At 40.3% G+C, this 12,819-nt stretch overlaps 1 protein-coding gene across 1 annotated transcript in view; it reads left to right on the top strand.

The window, feature by feature from the left end:
• The first annotated feature begins 86 nt into the window (after positions 1–86).
• Positions 87–12,819, top strand: part of mical3a (microtubule associated monooxygenase, calponin and LIM domain containing 3a) — a 74,977-nt gene continuing 62,244 nt past the window's right edge. The window contains exon 1 of the mRNA XM_088299137.1: positions 87–1,192. The gene's annotated coding sequence lies outside the window, so the exon portion shown is untranslated. The remainder of the gene's footprint in view (positions 1,193–12,819) is intronic.

Here is a 12,819-nt window from a genome sequence, read left to right as displayed (position 1 = left end):
CTCGAGAAACAAAATATCACGATTATTTCAGTTCGCTGACGTAAACCATAACAAACATAGCATGACGTCATATTGCCAGTCGCTGTAATTACCACAAATGGCCATGGTGAGGCAGCAGATCCAAAAAAGAGTGACTGCTCCATTTTCCTCTGAGGATGATGTAACATTAGTCAAGGACTTTACCGTTGATCATTGTGGTCATTTAATTTCTTCCTATGAATGGTGATTACCGGTTGATATGTGTAATTGGGAAAAAAAATGAATATATTGATTTGATAAGCTGCATTTGTGTGAGCTCATGTTGTTCAGGTGTATATTCTCTGCATGTATTGACTTGTATCTCATCCCATCAGACGCTTCTTCCGTGTAATCCCATTAGAAGATCTATAAATCCAGTGAGTGATGCAGCTAAACACTGCAAATCCCAGCCAACTCCTCGCTGCAGGAGGCCACACTGTGAAAATCTTGGCAAGCATAAAACAGACTTCTCTGATTTCATGGTGTGCACGTCAAGTAGTGTAAATTACAATTATCTTTTTATGTATTTTTTTTTCATTACATCATATTACGTCGAATCATTTCTTTGCATCCCTGACACACTGTCTGCCCTGTTGTATTTTCGAAGCTATTTAACCCTGACCTGTCTCCTCTTGACTGAGTGTCGGACTGGGCCCTGCCTCAAGGGATTACAGTGTAGATAAAGGCTACAGACGCTCATCTCTTCGTGTGTTTTGGTAAATATAAACAACAAATAATCAGAGCCTTCTTTTAAATTACAACTCTCTAAACTTTCTCAGCGATGCCATGCACGTGTGCTTGTAGATGCATTTTTTTTTTAGGCGTCTTTTTGGGGGGTCTAAACCAAGCACCCCGTGACCCCTCGGTTAATCCTGTCTGTGGTCTCCATTCCTCTCTTACTGGAGCACAACAAAAACACACCTAGGAGTTAATCTGGATCATGATGGGATGGTCATTACCGCCTGGGTGGCCGGCCAATGAGGGGCGTGGAGAGGGTGGAGGACCAGTACGGTAGTGGTTGTCCACTGTGGGAAGGAGGAGTCCAATAAGAGCTTCCAGCCACTGACCTTGGAGCAGGAAGCTCTGGGAGGGAGGAAGGAATTTACATGGAGTGAAGTGCTGCAGACAGTTTAGCAGCTTTCTTTTGTCAACAGAAAGGCTACTATTCAGCATTGTAAGTAGAGATTCATTGTACATGTGTCTGTGTGTGTCAGTTACTTATTTCAGGAGTTTACAAATGTGTTACAGGGAGGAATTGTGAAGGACAGTAAACAGGAATGAGAGGTTCCTTTGACATGTTATGACCTTTGTGTGTTTGTTTCCCCAACTTTCCTGTGTGTGTTTATTTGTCCTGACAAGAATTCCAACAGGCTGTGTATGTTGGACTGCTGATAATGTAGTTCTCAAGGCCATCTTGTGTTATTTTCTGTAACTATTGTTGACATCACAGTCATGCACTAAGCTGCATTTAGCCTCCAGTTTTTGTGCTGATGAGTCAAAGGAGCCACTGCAGCATCTTCGGCCACGCTCAGCAATATCCAGCTGCGGGCCGGCTGCCACTGGATGATGTTACGGGTTCCCGTTTTAGAACAGGAGGAGATGCTCTTCTGGGAAAGCACTTCCTGACACTCCTCTTGTTCTTCCCATCACCCATTATTACCAGCCGGATGTTTTCTATGCGCTGCACCTCTTGAAAGCTTTTCATATGTTCTTGAACATGCTATAAAATCCTCATTTGCACAGAAAAACTGATCAATTTTATTTGTGCTTAGTCCAGAACTCTGTCTGAAATGCAAATATTGCTTTGTTGCCATCTTGCGAAATCTTGATGCCGTGGAACTATTTGGAAGTGAGCAGAAAAGCTTCATTTAGTCAGTGGATATATATCGAATAATAAAAATTCTGATGGCTGTCTTCTGACATCTACTGTATATGCGCCTTTTGGGGATTTTTTTATTGTTAGTTTATTTTTTGCTATTTGTGGCAGTGGTCACTGTCCTATTCTTTCTTCTTCGTATTTTCTGGCATTCTGGATGCCCTCTGGTTGTTTGGGGCAAATGTCTGCGGAGATGTCATTATGTGTGTTGACATCTGTGTTAGTCGTCAAGTGCACTGCACACTATTAAAGCAGTAGGAACACATGCTTATTTCCCCTTGAATTGCTTGTAATGATAAAAATCAGCACGCGTGTACCCCATAGAATTCTGTCTCACTTTCAATTACACTTAGAACCAAAAAGCACATCCTCATGCATCAACCGTCACTCTCCCCTTTTGTGCCCACTTGCCATCCTCAAGGTCACGGTACAAGTTATCTCCATCCCTCCTCCCCTGCCCACATTGTGTGTCAGGGGGCACAGTGTAAGATTGTACTTGGCTCTGCTGAGTAGGAGGCCAAGCTCATGTGATGTTGGAGTGAGAGAAGGGGAGGGAGATGAATAGCTGTCATTCACGACAGACGGCCCGGTTGCTGGGCAGCTGCCCTCCGCCCGGACTTCACTCAGTGACTCCCGACTGACTGTCAGCTGCCGCCAGCCTTCTTCTTGCTGTCTCCTGAGAGAGCCAGTCAACATATGCACTTCTCTCAGCGACTAAAGAGGGCTCGTATGTATGAGCCATGTACACGGATGCCTATTGATTCGGAGTTTAAATAGCCACCTGCTATTTGACATCAGTTCTTCTGATGCAAACACTTTGGATGGGCAAATAATCCCGTTTAACTTTGATGACGGCGTGGTCAGCAGATTGACTCCACAGGAGGCTGCTTTGTCTAATGGTCATTACTGACTACAGCATGATCCTGTTTATCAGGTGGCACTGAATGACATGAATTGAAAATGGAAGAGAATATGAAGGCTTTCACAAGATTTTGCGAAAGATTACGGCCCCAGATGAGGGCTCAATATCTCTTTACTGTGGTTCTCAAAGGTGCTCTTCCACACCAAATCATTGACAGATTCGTTATTCTGATTGAATGGATTTAGCGCAATTGTAATTTATTAGAGCTGTCAAAATGAAAGCGTTAGCTCAACATGTATATATATATATTTTTTATTTTTTTTTTTAAATGAATGCGATTAAATATTTTAACTCAGTTGACTCAGTTTTATGTACTTGAAAAATTAATTTGCATATCTTGCAAAGCCAAATTCAAACACTGTACCATATTAGCTGTACATCTTTTGCAAGATCATCTCAGGACAACACACCCTGCTTAAATTACCACGGGGCCTTGCAAACCAACACTGCTGGAGTGTGGTGCTTTCAACTAAATGCGCTGTTTTTTTAGAATTGTTTCTTCTAATTCTTCATATTCATTGATCAAAGAAAGCTATTAGAATAGTCTTTGATTTAAAATACACTTCATATTTGGTGATTTTATATTAATTACAATATATTATTTAAGTAAGTTCCCAAATAAACTGATTTCCGCTTGTGTCCACATGTGTGTGAAATAGGTCAACAGGGTGAAAAAGTCAGAATCGTATATGGGGCAATGTGACAGGACACAAGATACCCCGCCACCAGAGACTTCATTAATAAACAAATAGCACACAATGCTTACGTAGCAAATGTGTAGATAGCATGGAGAAATTTACAGGTATTTGTGGTTTTCTGTTTTCGTTTCCGTGGCAACATCATACGTAACCTGACATTGATAGATGTTGCTGAAAACCCACTGGTGCTCACTATGTAATCCTAGGAATTGTTTGCTCTCCGCCCAAGTTAGTCTGCCTCACAGATGAGAGCCCCCCCCCCGCGTTCAGATGTCATCTGAGGTCCTCATGAGTGGAGTTTGTAAGTTCTCCCCATCCTTGTTTGGTTTTACCAGAATTGAATTCAACACTCTAACTTGTCCATAGTTACCAATGTGATTTTGAATGCTTGTTTGTTTATTTGTGCCCTTTGATTGGCTGGCGACCAGTCCAGGCCCACCTGTAACCCGAAGTCACCTTTGTTGAGTGATTTTGTGTTCTGACTGAACTTTCCTTTCAGAAATTTTGGTCATTTGTGTTGGATGAAGGGTTCAAGAATTTTTGCATTTTTCATCATAGTTATCTTTTATTTTATTTTGACTTTTGTTTATCTAAATTCAGTTAGTTTTAATTAGTTAACAGCAAGTTTGATAGTTTTTTTTATTAGTTTTATATTTTTTTAAAAATGCTTTATTTTAGTTTCTATTAGTTTTAATTTTGATTTTATTTTTCATTTTTAATATACAGAGTATATGTTAAATGGAAGATAAAAAAAAATCAATCAAGTATTTTTTGATAAAGTAAACTATAATCTTCAAACAACTGATGAATGTACTACAATACCAAAATAAAATCCATCTGAGCACTCAATCCTCAGCAGAGGGATGGACAAAGGAGAACACTAGCAGCTCACCGAAGGAGAAAAGGGGAATCATTTCCCAACATTGTCAAAAGCTACACCTCGTTACTTTCTTGAACCCCTTGAGCTATGGACAACCTGCCTCCTTCATTGTGGGAATCTCCTTTCCTCTGTTATGTTTAAATTCGTGGCTGGACATCCGGGATGTGGTTGGGTTTATTTTCCTTTCTTTCTCAGCAATCCGAGGATCACTGCGCCCTACATTTCAAAGTTACATTGCATCAGTGATAGCAGCTTGCAGCAGACATTGTGGAGCCACATGAGCTGACGTCCACAGTCCACTGTCATCCGTTTAATCACACCCCACTTATATCCTTACTCACCAACTTGCTCCAGACCCACGGAGGATGATAAATGCCTGCTGACACTGACGATGGTGTCATTCCTTTGGTTGACATCCAAACTCGTGCGCTGTAACTTCAACTAGTGGCAAAACAATTATGGTTATTTTCAAGAAATTTGCAAGACTGACTCAATAGCATCCAAACTGCAGTAAAGCACCTAAAGGGCGGCAATAGACCCACAACAGTCAGTTAGTTTCATCTGACTGATGATTGCCACTTGGATGTGTGAAAGTGGGAATGAGGTTGTTCATGTTTTTTGTTAAATGATGTTCTTTGTTTAATCCCTTGTCAGACTACTCTGCCACACAATCGTCAATACTTTGATTTTTCATCGAGATGAAGAATAAGAAATGTGTGAGGTCAGAAAACGTTATGGGTATTGTGTCATTTTGGAGTTTAGGGTCAGAGTAGCGTAATAGTTGACATAGCATTGCATAGCATAGCCTTTCTTGCAGCTGGCATGGGATCAAGTAGCAATGAATGTGCTGTTCACATTCACGCTGTGATTGGTGGGCAATAAGACCACAGTTGGGGTAGACTCCACCCACCAGACAAGTGTCTTAGAGAATGGATGGATGGATCAGTTGCAGTTGTAGTTGTTCTTGTTGCTTTTAGTGAGGAGCATATCTGTCGCAATCAAGGAGGTTGAATCATTTCCTGTGGGAAACCTAATTGCTATAATTAATGCACCAATTTTCAATGCAATACCAATTACCTTTTTGCACAAATATTTTTGATACTGATACTTTGTGTGATTTTCGACAGAAACATTTTCATAGTGATTCAGTGGTCCTTGTTTATTTTACAAACCTTGGAAGCATAGATTTGGCATTAGGTGCTGCAAATCCAACAATTGCTTCATCACCTCAGCGCATCGGGGGCTCATCAGGAATAGAAGCAAAGCAGACATAACACACACACCATATAAGGCCTCTTCACTTCACTTACGTCACTCCTCCTTACTGGAGTCATTGAAATAGCTTAACTCTGACACGATTTTCTCGTCTTCTACTGTAAGTGAACTGCTAGATTCTTGGTTGCTCTGTTTCTTATTCTACACTGCGTGACAATTTAAATAGTTTTCTTTTGTTTCCAATCAAGATGAAGTATTCTGTAATTCAAGCACATGGTTTTCAGCAAAGACATACAATAGCTTTATCTGCATAGTAAACATGATTTACTCCCACTGCGCACATAACTTGTTTGCCTGTTTGATTCTTTGTCTTCCAGCAACTTGCGTGTCTCTGTGCACTAAAACATTTCATTCTCCCCGAATGTGAATGCAATCAAACTGCGTCTGCCAATCTCCCCCTGTCATCCAATCAGCTCCTTCCCACCCTTGTGTCTTGATCACTTCTGCCTTGTTTGTCTTAGGATGCATGCACTCTAGCACCCTAATCAAACTTAATTTAGTTGACCTGCCTTGGTCCAGCTCAGTCACATGAGTGAAGAGCAAACAAACACTGCTGCAAGCCAAATCCACTTGTCCAAGACTTCTTGCCAAGATGTGGTATCTGCATGGTTCCAAACACAGTCTCCAGCATGTGATGTGAAAGCAATCCTACAATTCTCTGCTGCAGTCTACATTGGGGAAAAAAAGTTAAAGAAAAAAAAAATAACAATTTGCTGTTAATTTGAAACATTGAAGAGCAATTAAACCAAAAATGTTATTTTACTGTATTAAAAATATTGACATACTTTTACTCAATTACTTATTCATATATTTTTTTAATGAGAAAGAAAGCAAATACATGTATTTAAATTTTATACAAAAGTACTCAAATGTTAAAAATGTTTGAAAACTGTAAATTTTACTGTACAATTTGGACAAAACTATAGCCTGTCGGTTCCCAGAGTGCATTGAGTGGCACAATATATTTAATTCATGATGTTATAGGGGGGCGGCAAGAAAGCCCCAAGAGTGTATTTAATTCTCCAGTTTTTGTGAGATCCGTCTTGGTTCTTTTAATAATTGTAATTGTTGCTATGAGAATTAATGAACCCAATTGCAAACTAGAATGAAACAGAATGGGCTGGTCCTTCTTTTAGAGTTAGAGCAAAAAAGATGAAGCTAAAGCAAAACGCACGTTTTGTGACGCTCGCTAAAGTTGAGGTCTTGCATTCGCCAAAGCCTCATGTGACGCTATTCACAACGACAGTTCAAACTACCGGAACACAGTTTTGTAAATTGTACAATGTTAGAAGTGTTCAACTGTATTTCAAGCAGCAGGTAATTCATTTTCCTTTAGTGAATACACAGACTGTTTTTTTTTTTGTTTTGTTTTTAAATACTAACTAAAATCTAGGTCAGTTTGAGAACCAAAGTACAAGAAGCCATGTCCATTCCTTTTCCATAATTAATCTTGCTCACTGATTCTGATGTGTGTGATGAATGACTTCAACACATTTTCAAGGACATATGAGACAGGCTAAATTGAGATTTTTTTCTTTCATAGACTAAAGAATGTGTATGGTCTCCTTTCGTACAATTTTGGTGTAATTCAATCGGACACTCATTTCAAACATTCACATTTGTTTCACCCGTTTTACAGTCTGAAGGTATGCGACTTCAGAAAACTTTTTGTATGTATGGATATTTCTTATGTTCTTCCCCCGCTTCAAACATCACAAAAGACTTCTCGTATAATAAAACATACGCTAAATACTAATAAACCATGACCAGCATGTGTGATCGAGATGAGCTTTCATTGTCTTTGTGGCCCTGCCGTTCATGACAAGCGCTCTTTGTGCCAGCCAGAGATCACATGTCACAATATTTAAACAGCTGCACATGATGGTCATGTGTTTTGCCAGCGCCACCAAAGGCGGTGAGTTATGCTTGAAAGGATGGCATGCGTGGCCATCTTTCTCTGAAGTTTGAAAGGCAAAAATAAAAGTATCTTTAATTTTATAAGTTTGCAGTAACTTACATGAGTTATGCTTGAGAAAGTGCTCATTTTTTGCCTTCTTCAAAGCAGCCAACAGAAGCAGAGAGTGCAGGTGATTAATTTAATATAGTTCTTCATTGTACTTGGTTTATTTGAATCAATGTTTAAGTTGAAAACCATCGCCTTAATATTTGAAAGAAATTAATGTAATGATTAGAATAGGTTCCTAAATGGTTTGTCAGAGTTCAATCAAGGTCGCAAATATTCTAGAAACAGTCTCCAGATGTTCGCCAGACATTTGATAATAGCTTTAATGTGTTTTGTTTTTGAACATGTTCAAAACTGACTTGCGACAAGAAAAGTACAGGCGAACATCTGGCGAACGTCTGGCAAATGTCAAACACCTGCAAACGTTCGCCCCTCCGTGGGTTGTAGAACATAGCTATTCCATCCATCCATTATCCAATCCGCTTATCATCACAAGGGTTGGGGGCGTGCTGGGGCCTTGGGGCAGTCGGCAGAGTACACCCTGAACTGGATGCCAGCCAATCGCAAGGCACACAAAGACGAAAAACTATCCCCTCTCACACTCACACCGAGGGGCAATTTAAAGTGTCCAATCAACGTAGCATGAATGTTCTTGTGCAAGGAAACCGGAGCACCCGAAGAAAACCCACACAGGCACGAGGAGAACATGCAAACTACGCACAGGAAGGCTGGAACCAAACCCTACACCTCTGCACTGTGAGGCAATAGTGCTAAACAATCGTCCACCATGTCGCCCGCATAGCTATTCATTTTACCAAGCAGTCTGCCAATCTGTGTATCATCAACCCGCCAGAGGGTGCGACTCAGTTGGCATCATGTGTAATTGATTTTTTCCCCAACACCCACCTTCATTCAGTTCGGTGGAGTGCCTGCTTGGCCGACAAACGTGCATTATGGATGGCGATGACCCACCTTAATCCTCGGCTGCCTCCCCACCTCTCTTTTTCTTCTGAGTCAAATCTTACCTCTAAGGCAGTAAGTGCCCTGGGATGATGTCACATTTGGCCAGCAGCTTGCCATGACAGAGAAAGGAGTTTTGCACTTAGCATGCAGAGTGAATGCTTAAATGTTTTTTATTTGCATCCTCACAACAACCTGTATGGGCCATGTTGTGTTTTCGGTGATTCAGACTGAAAACGAAAATGCTATTTTGGGCCATTTTTGGACCCAAATTTTTGGTGGACAAATTCTTTGTGCATCCCAATTGAGAACCAATGACTTCATAAGATGTGACGTTAACCGTACTGACTTGTAACAATTGTGGACCTGGGGATGTGAGGTTTTTAACATTAGCCACGCCCGCACTTGAAAACCATTTGCATATATTACATGTAGACAAATAAAATGAGAGGGCATTTTGTCTTTTACTTCCTGATACACTAAGGCTATGTTTAAATGGTAGTGATTTGAAGAGAAGATGACAATGTGGCGTCTCATCTTGAAGCGTTTATCAGAGAAAATATGTGCACATGCAGTGGCGCGAAAGTGTGAGAAATTCCATTGTAGTAGCATACAGGCGGCTAGCTAGAGCCGTGATTTAGCTTCGCCATTTCCGTGGGCAGACGAAAAATATCCCTGGAATAGGTTGCCCAGTGTTGTGACTGCATTTCGTCAGTTGCGATGCAGTTGCTATGGACTTCATGTTGCCACCTTTATTGTGGCACATAGAATTCGGCGTGGCCTAATGTCTCTCAGTTTTTAAGCAAGAGGTACTCTGTGAGACATGGTCAAAACGTCAAGCTTTTTTCCATGCGTTCTGCATCCAGCTGTGCTCTGCGTTCTCTTTGAATTTTTGTTTGTCAAGACTTTGTACCACTTCCGTATCCAAATTTTGCTCAGTCCACACAGTTGGGGCCCGAGTTCTTCTAAACACGTGTTGATAAATTTAGCCAGCCATGCTGTATCTCCAGCAAAGAGAAGATATTGTCTGCCTTTGCTTTGTATATATTCCCTCTATTGGTGGGCCTGATTACACAAAGTGTCTTCTGCGAGCAAATTTTATATTCCCTCCACCGCCATTGCTCAGGACTGTTCTCAAGCATTTCTGGAGCAGTCCACTGGACCTGATTTGGTTGCTGTTTGCATTGGGTTAGTGCACATCATTCTGAGGAAATTAAACATCTTAAAGCACTGGCTGGATTCATGTTATCTAAAGTATTACTTTGTTATTCTGGGAATAACCTTTTTAAGATGACTTGATTGGAGAGAGGCATTTCATACTTGTTGTTAAAAAGTCTTAAAGTCCCCTCCTGCCTATGTGCTGATTAATCTGTCATGTGTGTTTTTACTGGGTTACGTTATTATGGCTATAGTGGGAGTTTTTTCTGCAACGTCTGTAGTATCCGTATGCTTACATATTTATAAGCATTTAGTGGCCACAACGTGAGATTGCTGAATGGCTAAAGCATTTCTGTACTCTTCACTCTTCACAGAGATTTATTTTTGCCCAGCACTGATATAGTACAAAGTGCGGTCTGTGGGTCCTATTTTTTTGTTTCTATTCAATTGATTGATTTATACAATGATTCAGAGGGGTTGATGTACACTGTCGAAGTATTTAGAAATTAAATACCTTGACATTTATCACATATATCAGTGAAGAGCAGAATCTGTCTGCTTGCACTAGGATCAAATCCACCAAAAATTGCATTCCACCAACCGCGTCACAACTTAGATCTAATATTCTTTCAGTCACCAAATTGTCAGGTGCAGCCCGGGCGTGTAACAGCAAATGCCTCGGGCTCGCCCAGTGAGGCACAGCCCTGCCTGCCAAATTCCCAAACACGGTTGTCCCAGCCCGAAAATGAAGGAGTGCCACTTTTTATGCCGAGTGCATATGCGTCTGTCAAAGAAAATAGAGCCCACAGTGTTAATTTAAATAAATTTAAATTACAGTATCCCCGTTCCCTGACAATACCATCAGGGTAATGTGGATGTGTTGGTCTAAACTAAGCATTGTTAGCTACTTGGGCAGATTTATAATATTGCATTTGGATTGGAATGATGTATTAGAATGATGAGTCAATGTGTTTGGTGCAGCAATGCAAACTGATACCAGAGTTGCTGCTGTCGCTGTCTTGCAGTGCTCTCCGACTCTCCACTGCGGCACACTGGCCCATAAAAGCTAATGATGGCCAACCATGAACATGATGAGATCACTTAAGAACATCACTCTACTCATCCATCATTTCCTGAAGCTTCGGGGGCCTGATGGAAGTAAAAAGCCTGTCTTCTCTGATGTGACCTTCAGTTTGTGAAGGCATCACTAAGTGTGGCGTGTGCAGTAATGCTGAGTCGAGCTTGTTACTGAAGTGTAGTTTGACCTGTTTTAGCCTATCTTAACTAAGACCTTACTGAATTAACTTGTGCATTTGTGTAGGTTAATGGCAGTTGTTCAGATAACTGGTGACTTAAATCATAAGAGCGATCTATTTACTTTCGATGCCTAGATATAGCATACAACCAATCAGAACAAAGCTGTTTTCCATATTCAAATTAAGGAGAACAGCATTCCAATCAGCCCACAGCTTATTTGCATTTTAAATTAGAATGACAAATCCATCTGGCTCGTCTTTTGACCAACTACTACAGAATAGCTTGACAAAAAGGCATGCTCGTGATTTCCAGCCCAAATGATCCTGCTCATTCTATGAAAGGACATGAAAGATTATAAAAAATAAATAAATAAATAGGTGCGTCATATTACCTTTAAATCTCACAAACTGCGGGTCAGCCCAGCAAACAACTAGTAAGATTTTTTTCATGGCAACATCCATCCATCCATCTTCTGTACCGCTTCTCCTCACTAGGGTTGCGGGGGGTGCTGGAGCCTATCCCAGCTATCTTCGGGCAGTAGGCGGGGGACACCCTGAACTGTTTGCCAGCCAATTGCAGGGCACACGGAGACGAAAAACCATCCACACTCACACTCATACCTAGGGGTCACGGCAACATAAATTAATTAATTAATTAATTAACTGAAGCATCATTTTTTTTTTTTATGAGAGAGCAGTTCATGTTTTATTAATGTAAGTACTCAGTAACATCATATAGTTGCATAATTTATAGCACTGGCTTGAGCTATGATTTTACAATATCTCTTAGTTATTGGTAAAACCACTAAACAGCTGATAAAGTAGATCAGATCATGATGAAGTGTTTTGCTAAAAGCTATTTTTAACGCACACATTTTGGGAAGCGGTCTAATGTATTGATTTTCATGAAGTTTAAGTGCGTTATTCAAATATAATACCGGTAAGACAGAAAAAGACGTAGAATTGTACATACGTAAGCAGAATTGAACTAACTACGACTAAAATAACTATGGGCCGTGATTACTCAAGTATTTACGGGGAATGTGCCTGGGGCCAACAAAAATGTCCTTCCCTCAAATGACACATAAAATGCCACACTTGTCTCTCTCAGAAGACTTTTATAGCATTGTGGAGAGAGCATTTTTGTTCAATCACATGCAAAGTGCTGCTGTTATTGCTGCCATTCTTTATCTGCATTCCATGCATTCATCGGCATTCTCTACAACGCAGGTCAATATGATGCAGTGTAGTTTTTAGACTACTGCAAAAATCAAGCACAATAATAAATATGTTTAGATTCATCTCTGACAGACAGTTATTTTTGTATATTTTTTTTCTTTTTTAAGGATTTTTCCATTTGTCCGTCCTCTCTCCGTGTTGCATCCTATAAATACACTTCAATGTTTTTGCTTAATCCTGCAGACAAACCAGGAAGTTGCAATAAACATATGTAATACACTGTGCTTCACTACAATGAAACATATTGCTAAATTAATACATTTTGACAGTGTTGTTCAAGACTCAGCTTTGGTGTCATATCCTGTAATTTAGTAATAGAATAACATATATTAAACAATTAACCGACAAAAAGAAGGTAAGCATTGTTACTTGAACCGATCCAAAGTGAATATTCATAGTTGTTGTTCATAGCTGTTACAATACCAAGGAGGACGAACAGTTAAAAATCCATCGTATGTATAGCACTATATATAGTTCCCTGCTGCCCCTGTGGAAGATGACTAAATTGTGTTTGGCCATGTTGTAGATTATTCTCATGTGTGCAGTCAGGTTTTTTCTGCTTTTGAGTCATGGC

The sequence above is a fragment of the Idiotropiscis lumnitzeri genome, chromosome 6 (assembly GCF_059441095.1).
Source record: "Idiotropiscis lumnitzeri isolate Australia: NSW breed Sydney's pygmy pipehorse chromosome 6, RoL_Ilum_1.0, whole genome shotgun sequence".
Classification (NCBI taxonomy): Eukaryota; Metazoa; Chordata; class Actinopteri; order Syngnathiformes; family Syngnathidae; genus Idiotropiscis; species Idiotropiscis lumnitzeri.
Note: the sequence above shows the minus strand (reverse complement) of the source record. Positions and strands in the feature narration are given on the sequence as shown.